Below are 20962 nucleotides of genomic sequence, written 5' to 3'. Positions count from 1 at the left end.
CGAAGAGCAAAAAAATATATTTGAAGGGTGGGCAGGAGGGGTCGTGGACGGGTCAAACAAACCATCATATCTTATACAACGGTTCGTATGATATCTTACAGAAAAGTTTGTGCATTTTCCTACAAAAGTCCAGCAACGCGTGTCAAATGTTACATGCATACAGTCAAAATAAACTTATATCTTCACAGGAAACAACTTAATTAGGTTTCGGCAACAAACTGACTTAGTTAGATTTAGGAAAAGATTGTCTTTTGGGTTCAAATAAAATAACTGATAAGTTCCGTTACTTATTTGACAAATAAATCAGCATTGACAAGTAACGGTCTTTAAAAAGTCATTGTGAGATCTTAACAAAATGTTCACCCTGATGACAATACTATATAAAATATAACTTAAGGTATTAAGGTAATACAAAGAAAGCCCCGACATTCTCTTCAAAACAAAACAAATGCCACGAATGAACCTCATATAACAGTAGTCAAAATATTATCCAATATCTAGGTAGAGTAAGAAAAAGAAGAAGAAGAAAAGAAGCCCACACGCCGGCAGTGGAGGTTCCCGGGCTTTGAGCAAATGATTCAATGAGAACTCATTCGTTGTACAGAGGTTTGTTCCAAGGTCAGGGACATGAGCATAATAATTCCTTCAACAACATCCAGGTCCCCCTGAGGCTCACGCAACTCAAAGGAGAAAAGCCCTGTGGAGCCATCACACTGTATACAGCATTTCAGGACCAGACCAAGCGTGTTGACATGTACGAGTGATTTAACCCTCGAATTTGAAAGTCTTTTAAAAATGCAATTTGCATGAAGGTCATGTTTTGTTGAGTTAGAATTGTACTTTGGAGTCCAACTGAGGAGATGGAACACCTGTGCACTACCACGGCACTCTTTACACAACACTTTATTTTCAGGACAGCACACTGTGAAACCCACAGTCCACGCAGTAAGTGTAAAATACAGCACGAGATACGCTTGGACAGCCAAATGATGAACTCTCTGGCATTCAGGGAGTCACATCGCCTGAGTAGTATGTATGTACAACATCATGTTTGTGGTATCAGGAGACTACACACTGGGTAACCATGACCCCACCTTAAACTATTCACCACCAGAAGACTCCAAAACTGTTTGATACAGCCTCCCTCATACACACAGGGCATAGGCAGCACACGACAAACGTAAGGTAACACTTCATATTAAGGTCCATGGAATAAGCGTTAATAGGTTTATTGAGCGTAACTACCTTACCTATTATGACATGGTTATACCTTTACTAAGTTTTTTACATTGCTTTTTAAAAGATTAACACATACTATTCGTTATTTATTTATTAAAATCTAACCATGCTTTTCGTGGGTCCGCCAGCTGGAGTGAGCACGATGCTGTCATTGTTGATAAAACTTGAATAAAGAATTCCACACAAACGCAATGTTTAGACGGTGAAGCACAGAAACACACTGTAAGACATACCCTTTCATTTTATTTTTACCTTTCCATCATGATGTAAATGGCAGCCACATACGGCCACAAAAAAACCGTTCTGTGAAATATAGCCTCAATCAGTACAAATAATACAATCACAGTACCTTTTACCATTGAGGTAAATTGTATATTATAAAAAAACTAAATATAAAATAAATATGTTACAATTACACTTTGATTAAAGTTGAAGTGATTAGTGTTGTTTTATATCACATTTTCATTGACTTTGTTGTACAAATAATCTATCTCAATTTGAAAGATACTTTAATTGTACTAATAATTGGCCTGATCAATGTTATATCTAATAAAACGTTCTCTTTGTAAAGTAATTCTTTATTCTCATTTAATCAACCCTGACAATATGTAGTGCTCATTCCAGATGGAGGAGTTGCATAGGTAACTGTTAATAAGTGCATAATAAAGGATTTATTAATCCAAACAAGGCATTATTCTCACTTTAGGAGGCTTCTCCGGATGACAACAACACAATTTTTCTTTTACAATGTCCAAAAATCTTCACACCAATACGGGCATCCTTCTGTAGACAACTTATACCTGCACTCTGGGCCAAGAACATAGCAAGAGTAAAAATAGCATAATGACCTATCCACTTGGTGTTAAGCAGAGGTCTGAATTGCAGCTATAATAGGTCTGAATTGCATCATTATGAAGTGATAAGTAAAAGCTTCACAATCTTTCTTCAACCCTCTTGGCCATCTAATACTCTTCAGGTAATGCTTTTGTTAAAGTCAGCTGTTCTGGTACAGGTCAATTAAATAAATCCAATTGTGGCCCCAGGGGGCAGAGAGCCGACATCATACTTCCAGGCCCCTTAAAGTAATTAATGTAGCATTTGGCTCAGTAACCGAAATCCTTCTTAAATCTTCTCATCTGTGAGGGAAGGATCCTGCAGACCTAAGGGCCTCCTGCAGCAATGAAGCAGCCACAGACTGTTGTTCATGTCATTAGCTTGAGCAGCCCACTCTGCTAATTGGTAAGGCAGAGTTCATTTGGCTTCCTAGCTGATTTTGCCAGCTACTGGGGATAGGAGGAGTGAGTAATTATAAACTCGAATTAAATGTTTCACAAATGGCTCTGAGGCGACCGATGGCACACGTTGTGCCTGCCTGCTGGCTCAATGTGCAGTGAAGCTGTCCTTAAACCAAATAGTTGCGAAAGATGTCAAAACAATGAAAATTGAGTTATGCATTGTGTGGTTTACCCGTTGATTGGGGAATTAAGTAATAACTGGTAGGAAAGTAGGTAATGTTTATCCAATTATGAGGTGTACATATTTTACCTGCTGCTGTCTATCACCTGTTCTTTTTAATACTAGCAACGGTAACCACACTTTTTTTTCCATACATTGAGTCGCAAAGTTGTGCCATAGAGCTCTTGTTTGATGTCCCTATAACTTGAAGGAACGGTCCAACAATTTGGTAATTACTTTAATTGTCCTTACGGAGAGTGAGATGAGAAGATCGATACCACTCTCATGTCTGTGCGCTAAGTTTGAAGCTATAACCAGCAGGCGAATAGCTTAGCTTAGCATACAGAGTGGTGGCAGCTGGCTTGGCTGTCTGAAGGTAAATTAAATAAAATCCTCCAGCACCTCTTAAGCTCCCTAATCAACATCCAGTATCTTGTTTGTTTAATTCCTCAAAAGAAAAAACAAGGGAAAAAAACATTTGTTCTATCTACAGAAGGAGCCAGGCTAGCTGCTAAGCTAAGCTGTCTCCTTTTCTCCTGTAACTTCATCTTCAATAGACAGAGTGAGTCAGTGGAATGAGGCATATTTCCCCAAAATCTTAAGCTATTTCATTCATGGAGAGCTTTCTCTTTGACTGACAAGGACATCTTGGTAGGAAGTTATCTTGACTTGACTCAGATACCTCCTAGGAGGTGATTAAATGTGTGGCTGCCAAATTGAACTTGAGCTTCAATGCAGATGAGGACATGGCCGACTAATTCAAAGAAGCTCAGTTCACAGTTGTCAAGTAGCCAAAGTGGCGCATAGTAGAGGCGAGGAATTGCGTATTCAGTATTATTCTATCCAAGGCTTCAACCCTGTTATTTGTCTTTACAAGTCCCATGCAAAATGTCAGTGTGGATGTAATAGGTGCATAAAAGATCAGCTGAATGTCCTTCCAACACAGCCGGCTTGCTTTCAATAAAGAGATTAACAGTACAAAGCAATTGTCCAGCTCCTGAAATGAAGCTCGCCCTTCTCATATTACTCCATCAACAGCCTCAGCAGTAAAATATTTACAGCACTGGAGAGAAAGAGGATTTCCCTTCAGTTTGTATTTTTATCCAAGACAACCAACCACCTACCAGGGCCAACATCCGCTCTCTGTTGAATGTCAGAAATTGATACTGTATCTGAAGAAGCTCCCTGCTCACCGATGCAGACTGCCCTGTAGAGGTGTGGATACTCTTTTTGCACGTTTAGAGATCAATGCCACTGCTTGTCTTTTAACCAAAATGCATACCGTCAGTGGCTCCTAAAAATCCAGATGCCAATCAATGGACATTTGACACGAGATCAGAGGAAGCTGGACCGTTCGAGGCTGCAGCTCTGTGGAGCTGGTTCTGCCCCTGCAGCCCTTCCGCAGTAATCTCATGAATGCCATGCTTTGCACTATTGCAGGCTTTGAGGCACTGATCAAAGGAATGCGCACTAACAGGGCCAGTAAACAAGAACAGAAACAAATGAACAAATTATTTTCCTCCAACCCCGGTTTGCTGTTTACCTCTTGCTCATTCACGGCCTCTCCGCCGACTGACTTCACACAGTCATCTCCTTATCACATTTTCAACACAACTCTTTCCCCCTTTCAACAAATGATTTCTCCTCAACGGAATCCCATCGAAAGCTTCTGGACTTCAGTCTGTGTAGTTGAGAGACTGACCGATACAACGGCCCCACAAAATGTTGAAACAAAACATACGCCATTGCTTTAAAGGTGCTGAATATGAAATTCACAGCATATCTATTGCCTTCACACAGTTTTAAATATGACAACGGCTGAGCAGCTAAAGGTGCTAACAGTGCAAACAACAGCAACAGTGCTGACAGAGTTATACACAATTTTATCTTATCTGCATGATTAATTATAACCGATGCATTAATGTGAACATAGTATTTTAAGTCTACAACAATGGTTCACATTGTATGAACTCATCATATGTTTTGTATAAAAAATCTTAACCTACAAAGTAAAGAAAGTAACGCTGCCAAATTATTTTAGAGACACTACTATCTGAAATGGAGTCGAGTAGAAGTATAAAGTATGCAATTGAAATACTCCAATTTGTACGAAAGTGCAGTACTTGAGTAAATGTACTTACATTCCACCACTGGCATTTGTGGAGGAGGTCCCAAGAACCCGGATTACATTAAAGAAAATAGCAATTTCAGAATCTTGTCTTTGAGAGATCGGATTTTCATTATTATTATTATCTCCGCGAGGACGATCATGTAATAAGTCGTGAGTGTGCACCTCTGTGTCCGTCCACTGCTAATCTCGCATTCTGCTGCAGCAAAATGTATAATGTTTTGGGGGGTTCAGTTATGGCTCCATGCTCAAGGAGCTCTCCTGGTTGCAATGTCTCACACTTTCTCAAAACACCCTTTTATAGCCTGTTTTATACTGCCATTGACTGCCAGCTAACGGACCTACAGGTGCACACTACTGAGTACATCGCCGCCACTCAGCCGCTGCTACATGGTCAGACAGCTTGGTGACTTGTTGTGGATCTGGCGTTAGTTATTTTCATTATTCAATTTATCAGTTTTCTGCTCCAGCAGTACCTGCTTTAGTTTCTTTTCCAGATTTATGTTTGTGTGCCGCTCATACGAGGGGCAAGTTTGCAGAACAGGACGTTTTATTTCCTCCTCAGGACTGATGTAATGGGCTGTCACTGTAAAGTAGCTCTCTGTACCTCTGGAGGTTCATCCATTAGAGTAACAGGCGGGGCAGTGGATAATTCCTAAACAGCTTGTGCTTTCTACACAGGACAGGCACTATGGACTGACTGAAGTGCACACTTGAAGGAACATTGAAGATATTAAACTCAGTGTTCTCTCTAGCAGAGTAGGGTTGCACATCTGCAGGAGGCGTGGAGAAAGCAGGCAAAATGTAGGCCGACCCAGAAATTACAGAGACAAGTGAGACCATTAAACAAGACCTCTGAGCATTTGAGAAAGCAGACGAACCACAGGACTGACTGAGGGTAGTGATCTGTGATTTTAGGATAACATCAAAAGCTAAACTACAATTACATCCAATACACCCATTCAGTATTCTGGCTCTTTTCGACCTCATCCCTCACATACTCTCCACCAAACCCGTGTCGATATCGTTGTCCGGCAAATCCAGAAGTGTAACATATCTGCAGTGCACAGGCCCGCTTGTAATTAAACACCTCAATGAGCAGATTACGAGTTTCCCCATTTGGAAATTTCATTACCATTTCCATAATTGGATTCCAAATTTAATTAGTGCTCCTGGGCTAAACAGCATGTGATCCGAGGGTGAATGCAGATGCTGTCAGAGGTCTTGAACACTGGCTTAACTCAGCTTGCTCTTCTGACACCTTGGCAAGAAGCACACTGACCAGTGTAGTAAAGGTTGAGTACTTGTATTCCTTTGCCAAGCACCCATTATAAAAGGCAGAAATATAATGTCCCACAAGAAAAACATCCCTGCCACTGCACTCTTTATTATCCTCTAATCATGTACTGTTACCTCAATCTAATTAACGCAATTTCACTAAACTGTGTTTGTATTGTGTTTCACTTCGAAAAAAAGTGTTACTTTAACGTGTGTGATTTGAAATGTGTGACGTTTGCGTGCTAACATTTGCTAATTAGCATTAAACACAATGTACAGCTGTGGCTGATGGGAATGCTATTGGTGTACAGGTATTTGTTCACTAACCAAAGTATAGTATACAAATAACATCTTTAGTATTATGATGGGGTTACATGAAAGGTCAAGGGATCCCTCATGTGTCTATAATAGCACCTAGAAACATGAATTTGCAAACTACATTTCATTGCAAGCTTTCTATGAAAGCAATACTTTTTTTTACTGAGGATCCTAAAACTCTTCAGTTATTAGCTTTGATATACTAAAGCCTAAGAATCATTTTTCTTGCAGTGTTCTTTGTAAAATAATTATCATCATCTGACAGAGATTTAATAAGTTCAATTGACTTTTCCTGTCCAATTGGTTTAAATATCATTATTCCAAATAGACTGTGTAGGTTTGTGTAAATTGAAGTAATAGTTAAGATATTTTGCATTAATGTTACAATCCTGGCTCGGCCGTCAAAATAAAGTGCGTTGTTCCGTTAGCTCTATCTGCCACACTATAAAACAATAAAAGTGAGTGATCGCATGATCAACATGATTGGTTGCAGCTTCCTGAAACAGATAACCAGAGGGAAGTGTAGCCCTGGCTAAAAAATGATTTCAGACATCAGGATGTAAATAGTTTTCTAAAAACCAAGTTAAAAGTATGGATAAAATTAGATATGGGTGGATACAAATGTTTATCAATAAGAGACTCATAATCTTTACAGTTCAAAGGTTAGTTCATGCAAATGAGCATCGTTTGATTGATATATGTACATGATTCAGCACTTTTGTGCCCCCCTAACAACCTAACTTGTATAGCAGTATTGTTGTGAATGAAACTCGAGTGAACAGACTGAGATCGAGGCGTTTAGCTCAATTCAAGCAATAACATTTATTTGTGACAGAAGTATTATGTCCAGCAGTTAAACGTGCACGGACCCTAGCAAAAGGTGCAAAAGGGTGCAAAAGTGAAACCTAAGGGCGCTTATACAGAGTGCACAGGCGTGTCATTTGGTTCCCCTTATGGAGCCATTGGTTAAATACAAAGTAGGAGGCGGATCTGTTTCTAGCGTTCAAATGGCCTGATGGAGCACTGGGCAACTTCACCCACACTGGCTCACTTCAAGATCCCGCCTTCTCTGGAACGTCAGTGTCTGTGAAATGTTGATGTAACAGCATATTGTTAACACTTAAGGTGCTGGAAAAAGGGTGCAGTTCTAAACTATTTCGAAGTCTCTGTGTGAATAGATAAAGAGAACTCTTCTCCTACTCTAAAATGGTGGTTTAAGCAAGTGTTTCTTTCAGGGCCACTGTATCTGTTTCTATCGTGCGAACAGGCGACGGAATGCCCTGTTCGGAGTTTTTGACCTACTTACAGTGACATGAGTTTGTGTATTGTTTGCTATGCTGTGACTAAATGTTAGTGTAAAACAAGTTGTTGCTAATCGCGAGTAGCCATTAGCATTAGCATAATAATTGTTAGCTTTGCTGTCAAACTGTTAGCTGTGCATTTGAAACTAATTGTTAAAACAAGCTATTACTAAATCGCCATGATGTAGTGTATGGACTTGTTGCTTAGCTGATTTATCTGATTCAGGAGATGACGTTTGCGACTGTAAGTGAGGATCGGGAAAGCTCCTTGGGACCACTGTGGAGAACTGTTTCCCGTGTGTGCGTGAGCTGCTGTTGACTGTTTCTTCTGTGCCCTGCCTGCCATCCATTACTCAGCTTCCCCTCACTTTCCCCTCTGAATATGCCTTGGATTCGTGAGTACTGACAAACGTGCACGTGCGAACAAGTGAAGCGGCCATCACAGTTTTTAAGCCTCTACGCTCCCAAACCATGACTCAGGCCTGCAACGAGGGTTTTTCTGATTCTTCTGAAGCTAATGAAGCTACAGCTGGCAGCAGGTTAGCTTAGCGCAGCACCTACACTGGAAGTGTGGAAACAAGTAGCCTGGCTCTGTCCCAAAGGGGAAAATAAATCCACCCGAAGGAACTTCCATAGCTGACTAATGGTATATCTCGTTGTTTAATGTGGATGGAAAACCAAAGTGTAAAATGACAAGTTGCGAATTTACTGTGGGACTATTTCTTGGCAGGGTGCTATGAGGCAAGGAAAGTCATTGCTCCCAGTCAAAAAATTGTCCGGCACATAACCCCCATGACACCACAACTTCTCGTTTTAACCTTGTCTAACTGTACACCAACATTTCCACTGGTTGTGGAAATGTTTAGTCTAGTATTTAAATGCCCGTACTGTAAACAACATATTGCATTTAATTCAACAGGTGCTGTATGCATAAGTGGTATAATAGCACATAACCAGTTGGCACTGATAAACTTTGTAATTAGATAAAGAGAAACAAAGATATATAAGTTTACGTGACAGCAGAGAATGCATGAAATGGTAAATGGATGGTCAATAATAAATATGCTCAATGTTTTATAATTGTTTTGCCACTTAAGGTGCAACAATAAATCTACACAGACAATTTGAGACGATTCTTCCATTATATTGATTGTTTTTCCATAATTATAAAGACAGTTACCGGTTGTATCTTTTCCTTTATACATAAGCAGAGCTCCACACCCACTTTTATCAGTTTTTTTTCCATTTGATTTGAAAGTTCTTGGCCAGTAATCAAATCATTTAATAGAATGCATTTGTCCTCAGTCCAACGGTTTCATTTCCAGTCAAATGCACTCCCCTGAAAGACAAGCGTGCATTATGTCAGCATTCTTTTCTTTCCCATAGGGGCCAAGAGTAATTGTAGCGCGGCCTTCCTTTGAGAAGTGAGCATCATAGCTGATGCCTTGGAATGATTATGATCATAAATTAAATAAAAGGGCCTTGAGGACAAGAAAACCACAGTTTGTCCAGAAATCAGCAGAGTGTGCCTCTTTAAATGAAACCGCAAGGTGTGTGTGTCTCAAGTGATTGCAAAGACTCTGCAATCACCGAAGATATATAACACCCATACAATTTGTCTGAGGAATGAGGGGAAGAAAAGAAAAAGCAGTACAAGAACAAATAAACCATTTTCAGTTCTTGGCATATGACTGAGACTTTCAGGAGTCTTTGGAGCCTGAGAGCTGCAGGCCCAGACCTGACCTCCACAGGAACCGAGCCTAAGGCAGCACCACTGTGGGGATGTTATCTGAAACATGGGACAGGTTGATTTGCACATCAGAAGCACATTCCAGCACGTAAACGTAAACCTGTCAACCAAATAGTGAATCAGCACATACATAAGGCGTGTCGCCTGTAGTGGACTGAAATTATGCCATGTGCCATTGCTCCTTGGACAGAGGCCTCACAGAGGTAAACAAGACGTAGGTCAGAACTGGGGGAAATTAATACATAAACACAGATATATAGATAGATGGATGGACGACGGACAGACAGACAGATGATACAATGTTCAGATTCAGCCACAGAACTATGCACACTTGAATTGCTCACTCGAACGCTGTAAAACTTACTGTCTTTTTTTTTGGAGAGAAACTTTATATCTCTTCTCCTTTGCGGCACATCTCCTCCACAGAGCAGAGTTGTCAGACAGTGTAGTTGCCTCCGGCAAAGTTTGAATTACTTTCAAGTGACTTTGTTCCATCCATGATATCACCTTAGCCTAAACTCGTCTTGAAATCCACACAGAGAGGGAGGCAACAGAAGCAGATATTGATGAGTGTGCTTCTTGTAAAAAGGCCTCCAAGTTGAACTGTAAATACTTGTGGAAAGACGCAATAGAACATCATTGTGAGGTGATGAAGAGTCTCTTCATAGACTTTCTCCATTATATCTAATGAATAAAACAACACTGTAAGTAGGTGGTAAAAGGGAAACGGCTACTTAAAGCTTTATGGTACCAGTTAATTAGGTGGTTTCTGTAGCTATTGAGAGCCAGCAAGTCAGTGTTTTATATGGATGGATGAGGTTAGGAAGATTAAGGCCATCCAAATTGAAACATACCTTGACTACCCGATTTAAAAGTGTAATATGTGGTATACGTGATGTTCAAGGGGCCGTCAAGTACACTTAGATCTTTGATGAACCCTGAGCTATCTCTGAAGTGGAGATATGAGTGGGGCTTGTCTTTCTGTTCTCCATTCCCTGCGGCATGTCTGGTAAGCATTTAGTCCCCTCGATAAACTGTGACCTCATGGCTGCCAGGTCATCGAGATACCCTTTGGTCGGTTATGCCAAAGGTTTCTGACACTGATCCATGTGCACATTAGCAAGACGCATGTCGGTATCACCCGCATGTCACTGCTTCCAGGAAAAACAGAACGATCTTAGAAATCCCCAAATATGTGTGCTGGTGTTCTTGTATGGCAGGTAATTTACAATTTTGTGTAAGAAATAGAACTCAACATATGAATGAGTATATTGTTAAGGGGAAAAAATGTAATGAAGAAAATAATTGGAGCTGCACACTTTCTCTTTGTGAGCAGTGATGAATTTCTGATGATGGATGACTCCTTGGAACTTGGGGTGTGTCAAATGATGAATTCCTGTAGGGCATTAGTATTGGGCTCGTTAAAAATAGATTTCAGCAGGTAACCAATGTTCCCATTCAATGCAAATTCAGGAAATCTAGACTTATTAGAAGCCCCAAACTTTCATTTGATCGGCCAGGTTCAGCGTTTTTTCAGACAATTTTCAAATTTGTCTTATTAGTGGTTAATGTAGCCTCCAGCCGCTAGGATCAAGCAGAGATGAGGAGTGGGCTACTGAGTTCTGGTAAGCTCACTTCTTTCTAACTCCACGCCTCCAGATTTTTTTTTCATTTTCAAACTATTCGTTTTCAGCCCCAAGTAAAGTCAAAAAAGCTTATTACAACTTTCTCCACATGTTCTAACACCTGTAAACAGACTCATGCATACATTTGAGTTCTCCTTGAAGGTTATGCAACTGAAACTATTTGGTGAGGGAAATATCTCCTTCCAAGTTACAAAAACAAACTAATATTGAGTGTTGGTATGAGACCGGATTCAAACTGCAGTGCCAGGTGATGCATGTCACATGCTGTTTATGGCCCACTGTTGGTTTTGTGGTGACATAAAGCCACATCATTTACTTTCACCTTTGCTACTGAACAGGCGACGACCTCCAGGTCTGAAAATGAGGCCAATGAGGAACTGCCTTAAACGTGCATTCTTTCTAATGGCCATCAGGGGGCAATTCTTCTGTTTGCAAAAATAAGTCAGATTGTATTGAAGTCTATGGGTGACGACGTGATGTCAAGGTGACTTAGCCACTTCTTATATACAGTCTATGCTACTGAGAGGGGATGGCTGGTACAGCATACACAGCCACAAGAGGTCGTCAGAAATTATAAATGTGTGTTGTTTTAAGTCCAGTATTTGAACAAAGTGTTTAAATAACACATGGAGTTGTCTTTATTACTCTTGTGCTGTCTTTTAAAGAAACAATGCTCATGTTTGGGGACAAACCATACATCACAATGCCTGATAGAACCGCAACAGTGTATTCTTAGTTTGGTTGAACAAATGTGTATAATACTCTCATTCAGCACTCTAATACATTCCGCCAGTGGCCCTGAAATCTATTTAAATCCATCATCACACTATCCATTGCTGCTCCCACTTTGAAGCATAATTAATATGCAACACCAAAGCTACGGATAATTAAATTTTCTCTCTAGTTTCATATTGCTGCGAGAGGCATCCAATGTGACAGTTGATGAAATTAGAGCTCCTGCTGTCATCACATGCTGACAGATGCGTTTCAGAGGAATCCTCAGGATAGACATTGGCATACTGTAGGGTGGAGAGACTTTTCAACTTTATGGAGTTTGTCCTCTGTGAGGCAAGTACAGAAATATGAAGCAAAATGAACCTTTATATGGTTTGCTTTCGCATGAATAAACAAGCAACGTGCTAATTAAGAAATTCAAACAATTTACGTTATATGTGCAAAAGAAATGTCTGCAAGGGTAAAGTTGTTGAGGTGTTTAAAACGTTTTGAATTGGTTGTCAATCAATGTACATGATATCAAATGTTGCTTTCAAAAAGTCGATGGGATATTGCTTTTGAATTCTGGAGAAAATAAGCTTTGCAGCAAACAAATGTTGATGATATTTACACGTTTTGTTCAGTAAGATGATCTTCACAAATGAACACCACTTATAAGATTTTTGAAGCGTAAATGCAATCGTCAGAGGTAGAAAGCTTTATAAAACGTTATAGGCTAAACACGGTCGCATGAGTAAGTAAACACAAGAAGTCTGTGAAGGCGGACTAGTCAGCATTACTACGTTTGGTGCTGATGTATTTTATGTCGTAGAACCAAACATTAAAATATCTTAAACTTGTGTTCAACAAAGACCATGTTTCAGGCGTCTGTTGAAAAACTGATTACAAACATTAAAAGACTTCGAGACTCATTTCTGGAGCACACCATTGATTGGGGAAACTCAAACTCAAAAGCTACCCAGCAGTATATAACTTTGCTGAAATGAACTCCAACAATGTTCCATCAGCTGCAATATTAAAGTGATGAACACGTTAATGCAGCAATAATTATAATCCAGTAATAAAATATATTTAAAAACACATTTTGATGCAATTATGTGATATACAGTGTATGTTGTACTTTATAGCATACACAGATTATAAAACAGATTGCAACATTCGTCCAATAGTTTGGGTTTATCCCCAAGTACCTGCAAAAGTAATCTTATCCCCATCATCCTCATCATCATCCTAGTTCCTGTTCAGAGTTAATTAGAAAAATTGTCACTCACTGACACGCTATTCTAAGATCTGTTAGCATTGAGCTTTAACCACCGATGTGCCTAAGCCACAGAGCAGTTAGCATAGCTGTAGACTCGCAATGTTGTTTCTGCAGTAAAAACCATTGTTGTCCATCATGAATTCACTTTGATCACAGCCAGTTCTATATATGTGAAGCAGTGCTGAACAGCAGAATGGCCACAGCTAAATCCTGGACCACACACACACACACACAGTGAAAATCTGAATAGAATGCAGTACCTGAAGTGGCTGCGTTAGCTCAGCTACATACCACTCAGGTCACGGTCTTTCATTGTTAAAGAAGTACTACAGTATGCAGGAGAAAGTCTTGTTGACCCTCATCTCATGCAAACAGACGTTGATGGGAGACTCATAACATAATCGTTACTGTATAGCTTCATAATGCAGTGACACCCACGGATGGGGCTTGACCTGGAATGCAAAAAGCTGCGTGAGCAGAAAAAAGATGGGTTGGAAATGTACGCTAGAAAAATTTATTTCCACATAAGTCACTCTTCTAGTGTTGATACAATTAGCTTATATACAGCTTTAATCAGCAGCTAGCTTATATACAGTTTAATTAGCAACTAGCTTATATACAGTTTAATTAATCACTAGTATATTTGTAGTTTTAATAACCATTACCTTATGAGGCTTTATTAACCACTCACGCATTACACACTTTATACACTAGGGCAAGGGAGAACCACGAGGGCGATTACTGATTTAACTGCGCCACAAGGAACAGGCAGCCATCTTTAGATAGATAAGGAAGGAACAATAGACAGAGATATTCAGGGACAACGCCCTAAGTAGTATCCTCTCTTGACAACTTGTTTCTAAGGTCCGCTCTCATGCAACATTTCACGCACACTGATAGAAGAAGACGCCTTCTGGGAGGGGCCAATGTGAACGGACGTTCAGGTCTCCACCCAGGTGTCATACACATACAAATGTGCCACGCCTGCATCTTTGATTTTGACAAATGGACATCAAGGGGAGGTACCCTATATTAAGCTTCACACTGCAGTGTTGAAGTGTGTCTCATGGTGAATCTCTGCGAAGTGCAACCATTAGCTCCCATGCATGTTTAATTGTTTGGGCTGAATAACTCTGTTGATAAATAAATCTATTGCTTTAATATAACTATACGCCTCTGAGAGCTTCTGTTTCATTCTTAAATCCGCTCTAAGTGTGAAAGACAGCTTTATTTTCACAACACTAGTTCTAGGAAACCTTAGAGCCATAACAACTATATTGTTGCAACGCAGCTCAAAGGTTGCAATTTAAATGGGAGACCAGATGAGCTAAAAGTAAAAAATAAGCACATTGATTTAAGAGTACCGTACTTTCCGGACTATAGAGGGCACCGGTATATAGGCCGCACCAGCTGATTTTTAAAAGAAAAAAGAATGTGTACATAGATAAGCCGCACTGGTCTATAAGCCGTAGGTGTCCCCGTTGAACAGCAAGATGCTTTTAACAGTACTAAAGTTGTCTTCTTCTATGAACATCATAACATGTCGCTAGCTTCTAAGCTAATTTTAACATTACGGCCAATGGGGAAATGCTAACCGCGATTAGCATTAGCGAATATATAATATATCTTTGTACATCTTTTCATGCAGACATACTTGCATTACAGACTAAGGTCTCTCACGGCTACCAAATGAAAAGCAATGAGGCAATAACTGTTGTTGCTCATAGCTCTGAATAGCTGTTGTGCTAGCAGCAACTGGCCAAGCCAGTTAGCCGTAAATGCTATTCAGAGCTATGAGCAGAGAAGATCAGCTTTTTCTCAAGTCTGCCAGTGGATCCTGTTGGCTTTCAGAGTCGGATCCTGCAAGAGCGCTGCTTTGCCTCCTCTACTGTGTTCGCCATGCGCACAGAACATAATAACCCGTTCTCTCTCCCAACAAGTACTGCAGCTCGGTCAGCACATGGTTTTGTGCCTGTGAAGAAGGACGTTTGTTTTGAAAAGGCACCATGCATGTTACAAGCAAACCTTGACACGGCGTCCCTGACACGTCCGAAACTGACGCTATTGGGGTACCTTGAGCATCATAGTTTGAAGACTAGGACCAATGACCAAGCGTCAGTATCGAGAGCCAAAGTCCCTCCTCTTCCTGTGGATCCCTCGGGGCCTTATTTCGCAGATAACATGTACGGTAGGCAACGGTGAGGGACAAATATTATTTTATATCCAGTTTGAATTCGGCCATGTATTACACATACCATGTTGGTTAATTTAAAAGACAATTTTGCCAGTCAATAAAATTGCAGTTTGTCAGAGTACTATCTGATTTTGTGTTATAACGCTGAGTGAACTACATCTCTCGTCTTGCACAATGTACGTCACCGATACCAACATGGCCGTTACATTGGCTTACTAGCTAGCTAGGCAACTTAGCTATGTTCCACTCAAAATGTAACATTATCTTACCTGATGTGTTTTATCCAGAAACTCTTGTTCTGCGAAAGGTTCCGAACACACAGCCATCGTAGCTTCAACAAGAATACGTGACTTTTGGCTGTGTAGCCTTTTTAATTAAAGTATTTTCACAGTCTCGTGCTTCGTCAGTTTTACGACACACTATGACTTTCTTGACATGCAAAACTATCTATTGAAAAACATCATATGTGTTATTCTTGGCGCAATTCAAACGGGAGCATGGTGGTCAGCCAGAAAGAGCGGGGCTTCGGCCCTCTATTCGATGAGTCAGGAGTGACAAGGTGTTGCATCAATGTAAGGTGCTCAGCCACTTCTGAAAACCTGAAAAACACCTCATGAAGATACCAAACAAGATCGAGGTAAGAACAACATAATCACAGGTGTAAACCATCTAATCACTAAACATTTGCAGAGCTAACACTTGACGAAAATAACGAGAGTGTGGAGAGCTGCACCAAACCCTCTGCATTAGTGGGAATCATAAGCTTATCAGTATTTTGGTGAGTAGAAAGGCATGATGAGCTAATGGCCTCTCCTTTTTCCCCCAGTGATGCATGCTGGTACCCTGCTAATGGTGGCTAATTTGCTAGTGCGGCATAATTGGGTTCCGAATGCATAAACTGAACGGGAGTTGTGAACATAGCAGAGATAGTAACGAGGGCGAGATTGTGCGCGTGTGAGTTTGTTTGTAGTTTGCATAGGTTTGCTTACAGCATGTGTATGCACGATGTTATACGTGTCATTTACGTGTGCATTTCTTCAGTGTGTATTCAAAATGTATGAGTCTTTTGGAGGCTCGAACAGCTTTGGTATTAACGCGTGTGTGTTTGTGAACAGTCTCTGAGAAGGTGTCTTTATGTAAATGAGAAACTGTAGGAGACGAAGACAGGCTTCAAAGCAATTCTATGCTAAACACTATAGTGCGCGCGCAGCTGCAATGGAGGCAAAGGAGGGATGCGCACCAAGCAAGCTGGTAAATGATGGAACATCTTATTGATCAATAAATTCAGCGCGAGCACATGAAAGTGCTGTGGAAGGTGGCCATCTTTTGCTTATCCCCAGTGCTGTAATGTGCAGCCGGAGAACGCTTAATTGCCTCTACCTAATGACACTTTCCCAGGCAGGATTACGTTTCCAACATGAAACACTGTTCCATTCTGCATGTCACATGAGGATGCATTGTGCCGTTATCCATTTCTGCGTTGTGTTTGTTCTTCTTTGTCAGCATGCTCTTTGGAAAAACACAAAGTGGCTGTTATTAACAACTTCTCACAAAGCAGCATTCAAAAACAGACATTGACATGGCAACTCAGCTTGTGTGTCTGCATGTTAGTAAGCTAGTGATAGGTATATCCATCTTCAAGTTGTGCATCATGCTTTTCGATATTTCCATCTGTTTTGTGCTGCATTCGTCCCTTAATATCCCGCTTTATTCCAACAAACGGGTTGAGCACAATGAAAGTGAATTGCGTGCTGCTGATGACCCCTAAGTTTCAAATCTCAGTCAAAAATAACCTTTCCACCGCTTTTACTGTGTTCTGACTCAAAGTAGCAAACTTGTCTCCCACTGTGTTGACACCGAGGAGGTGTGCATTTCATTGTCTTATTTCGGAGTTGCAGAGGTACTTGATGTCTGCCATACTCCGATCCTCTTGTCCTGCTCAATTACACACACCCGGAGAGGCTTGAGGTACCTTGCTCGCTCAGAGCGCTCCACTGAAACCTCCATTTGTAAAAAAAAAAAAAAAACTGCGTTGAAAGTATTGATGTCACTAGCTGTGGCTTGACTGACATCTATGTTGTTGTTTTGTCCCCCAGAATGTTTGTTTCTTCAAATAACTCATTCAAGGGGTCTTTTGTTCCTAAACAAAAGACATTCTAAGGTCTTTTGGCCTATCTTTCATGGTGCGAGGGTTTCGACCTGGGATGAAAATAATTTGACTTTTGGAATGCTGCAGCGCGTGGAGCATTTTATGTGACAAGGAACTAGAGCTGGCAGATACTTTTTCTTTCTTCCTTAAAGAACAGCCTACGGTAAATACTGTAGATGGAGGAGAAGTTAATCATTTTGATGCAGGGCTACCTGGAGTTTGGACCTTGGATAAAGGATGGCTGGTGTATTAGACTTGGTTCCCTTTAATCAAATGTCTGGATTCGAGTTTCTACCCTCAAGGGGGGGGGGGGGGGGGGTTCAGAGGACGTCGGGGGGTACTGTTTTTTAATGCCAATTTAAAACGGCACATTTTCACAATTTAATCATTTGATTTGCTTTTTACCACAATCTGAAGCGCTAAAGACAAGTGCTTTTTTTCTGAATCGCATTGGCACAGCTTTTCATTGTTTTCTATAGAACGGCGCTTCTGACCTGTTACTGAGTCACTGCATGCACCTCTGGAAAGCAGCTTTGAGCTGCACTTTATTGGAACTTTTAGTGTTTTCTGTTAGTTTCCGCCTACGATGATGAGCAGCACACAGCCGCTTCTCTGAACTCATCCGGAGAGAGTCCCACAGTCTGAAAGAGTCTGTCAGACGGTCTGAAGAGAATATTACCATTACAGCTGAACAATAGCGCGGCAGACTATTAGACAGGTAGATTTGTTCTTGAACTTTTTTTTACCTCAAAATATCAGAGAGCACAGATACGAGGGATGTGGTTTGAATAAGTAGAACATTTTGAACATGAGCAGAAATCCTGCTTAAACACATATAAGCTATGAAAGTCCAGGGGTTTATGAATTATTCACTGATTCATCACGCACAGTTGAAAGAGGTTACCTCTTATAAATAAAGACATTTCCACCATAACTTGATACATAAAAATATCACCAGATATGCAGGAAATGAAGTATTTGATGGTCAAAACCAGAATCCCGCAGTCTGATTGGCTGCTGTTTGCGATCAATAACAGGATCGAATTCAAGTTTGCATCTGATTAACAAACATGGCTTTTTCGCTCCCTGGGAAACGAACGGTGAAGATATTACAACTGTCCAGTTTAATGAAATCTGTTATTTGGCATTGAAATACATGGCTTTTTAAATGATATAACACAAACTAATTATCAACATTAATATCCAGGGGAGACCATTAGGCCACATTTTAATTGATGTGAGGTGGTTGAGAAGGTTGAGGACAACATGGTTTAGATTTTCATATTGAAAAATGTGTCGGCTAGTTTTCATCTCATTATTCTGACACCACATTCTATCCTGCTGTCCAACATATCCAACGTACAATACTACAAATGGAGCCTTCAAGGCTGATTAAGTGCTGGTCTAACATCAATGTAATAAAGAAAAAGTTGCCAGCTCTTAAGGATTGACCAGACATTTCTGGAATTGCCAGAGGCTTCACTGAATTATGAAATTATTTGCTTTTGTCTTTATTGAGTCAAAATTGCCACAGTCTACAGTAATGCAAGTCAGTGCTGTTAGGCTCCTCTCAGGAAAGCCAAATGCAGCTAATTATTAAATGCGGTTAGCATTGAGCAATTAATTTTTGTTATATTTGTTAAACGTTTCTATACATTTCAACAGCATGATTGGACGGGCCACCTGTCTACCTGCGTTCACTCTGCCCGTGGGTTCATTGCACGTCTCCACAATAATTTAGCACAACATCTGTGAGTACTAACTATAGCCGGCGTTGTTGTTTCCATTCATAATGATCATTTTGGGGGAGTGGCTTTCAGTTGGGTTCTTTTTAAAATCTTGCTTACTCTTTCTAGTTATACCCAAGCTTTAATGCTGACATTCTGATGTAGGTTGTGTTCAACATCTTAGTTTGATGTTTTACTTAGCTGGTGCAACGAGCTATTTGGCACTAAACAACAGGTAGCTACAGTTGAGGCGGTTGGTAATGTAATTATTTTATTATTTTATCATGAACCAGCATAGTATTGGACAAATTAATATTTTGACTGATGGCAATGGATGGACAATTGAAAATTTTGGGGGGAAATTGTATTAAATGAAAATTGTAAAATTGAGATAAGCAATTCTGAGGGGAGCTTGATTGTGTGGGTTGCTAATTGCATGGCCGGCTATGCAAAACGTTTTAAAGCCTTAACTCGAAAATAAAAATGTCAACCTCTATGTGGCTCTAGTGCAAAAAAGTCAGGGGATCACCAAAGTCAGTAGGCGCCATCCCCTGTGGACTGTCAATGTCTACCACAAACAAACAATACTAAATACATGAACAGTTTAGTCAGATGGAGTATATGTGCAATAGTGAATGTAAAGAACTGAAAAAAGAGCAGAAGAGGCAGCAGTAAAGCAAGTAAAAAATATATGTTTTTGCGTTGCTGGTTCTGTGTTGTGGTTTTCAATGAACTGCACTTTACAAGCATCATGTGATTTGCTGAAACACTGTGTTATTACTGCCACTGATTTTGATTAAATTACTAACAATTACACATATGCTAGAGCCACAATTAATTGTCTAATCTTTATTTAGCTGCATGCACTCTGCGGTCTACTTGATCACTGTGTCAGCTGAATGACTCACATTGTGATATTGCCGTGTCTTTAAACCTCGTGAACCCCAGCTGTAACATAACCCTGAACGGCTGTCATATAGAGTTGCAAACCCAAACGAAAGGTATGTTTGCAATAGTGTTACATTTAAAACCAGGTAATAGAAACAGCAACCTGGGAACCAGCAATGGCCGATGCGATTGGGAGAACATCGAGCTTTGTTATTTTCCTGAGCTGTCTGAAATTGGGTATGGGTAGATCTGCTGTGCCAACACCAACCTGTTATAGCAGGGGTGTCAAACATACGGCCCGCGGGCCGGATCCGGCCCGCCACGTCATTTTATGTGGCCCGCGAATCCGCCAGGAAAAAAAAAAAAAATTTTTTTTTTTTTTTTTTTACAAAAATTTAAAGTTAGATGTGAAAATAAAAATATCCCCATGGTCGAAATTATGAGATAGAAAGTCGAAGTGATGAGATGGCATGTTGTCTGTGTGCCGACATTAAAACTATCACAACAGGTGGACAGGAGATGCAACAGCCCATAAAGAGGATTTCCAACAAGTTTCTCAACATGCGTACTTCTCTGTACTGAAACGTCATCAGTCTCAGCCCAAGTACTGTTCCAATTCAAAGTTCACATCGAGCCAAGCACGGCCCTAATGCCCGGATGTGGCTCGCTCTGCCCATTTTACCCGGGATGCATCGGAGGTGACTTGTCTGTACTTGGGACAGCCAAATATCCCAGAATGCATTTTGCACCAGCAACAGGAAACAATGGCGGAGGAGAAATCACACAACTGGAAGTACGTGTTGTGGAAGTCACAGATATCCCGGGAAACTAAACTAACTATGTTAGGAGTACCGTAGTTACATTTACACCGTCTTACATTTACAACCGGCCCT

This window comes from Melanostigma gelatinosum (genome assembly GCF_949748355.1).
Source record: "Melanostigma gelatinosum genome assembly, chromosome: 10".
NCBI lineage: Eukaryota > Metazoa > Chordata > Actinopteri > Perciformes > Zoarcidae > Melanostigma > Melanostigma gelatinosum.
Note: the sequence above shows the minus strand (reverse complement) of the source record.